Source organism: Nicotiana attenuata, chromosome 12 (assembly GCF_001879085.1).
Source record: "Nicotiana attenuata strain UT chromosome 12, NIATTr2, whole genome shotgun sequence".
NCBI lineage: Eukaryota > Viridiplantae > Streptophyta > Magnoliopsida > Solanales > Solanaceae > Nicotiana > Nicotiana attenuata.
Genome location: NC_032000.1, coordinates 41,754,308 through 41,755,249, shown reverse-complemented (window position 1 = coordinate 41,755,249; position 942 = coordinate 41,754,308).

Sequence of the window (942 nt, the reverse complement as noted above, 5' to 3'; positions counted from 1 at the left end):
GTAGGCTCAGCAGGGGCCTCTGTCACAACTGGCTCTTCAAACTGGCCAGTTGGAGCAGAAGCAGAAGTAGGAGCAAGAGGCTTGTAGGTCTTTTCCTTGGGGTTGTCTGGCCCCCTCAAACTGTACCATGAAAACGGAGCAACCGGCTTTGCCTTAACATCATACCACTTCTTTTCCACCTCCAAGTCCCAGAAATACATCGAGAGAGTGTTGGGGAAAGGGTAGTTCCGGTTAGCTTCCGCACCCACAAGAGAGATGATGCGGGACATCATATTCCCCACATTGATGAGGTAGCCTTCCATGATCGATGCAACCAATACCGCCCGAGTGAGAGGGAGAGTCTAGTCATGTGAAGTCGGGTCCAACCTGCTGCAAACGAAGGTCTCCCAACCCTTAGCCTCAAAATTTAGGGTCCCCCTCAGTATTTTAACCCCAGCAATCAGCCATGCAGGAGCGGTACCTGGGATTGCCAGGTATGAAGCCAACCATGGACGGACTGCCTCACCCATTTCCAACTTGGCCAAATAGAGAGACTCATCTTCATCTCTGAAGCCCAAATAGTCATTTAGGGATTGTCCGTTGAACAACACCTTTTTGTTTCGGACTAAGAAGATTCTATGATAAAAGTTTAGTGGAGGGGCCAACCAGTCGAGAAAGCGACTTGGGAGGCTGAGGAGGGCGTGCGGAGCAGATATCCACACTTATTCAGCTCTCCAGGTATGATTCTAAACCCGTTCGAGGACGAACGTTTGTTTAAGAGGTGGAGAATATAACGACCCAACAGGTCGTTTTGTCATCTAGAACCCCGTTTCTCTAAATAAAACCTCCCCTCCCCGTATGTGCTTTTACTATTTTATGACTTTCGGGGTATGGTTAGTTCAGGAAGTTGGAAGGGTTCGGGTTGAAAGTTGGAACTACTTGGTTCCGTTAGTTTGGTCTTTA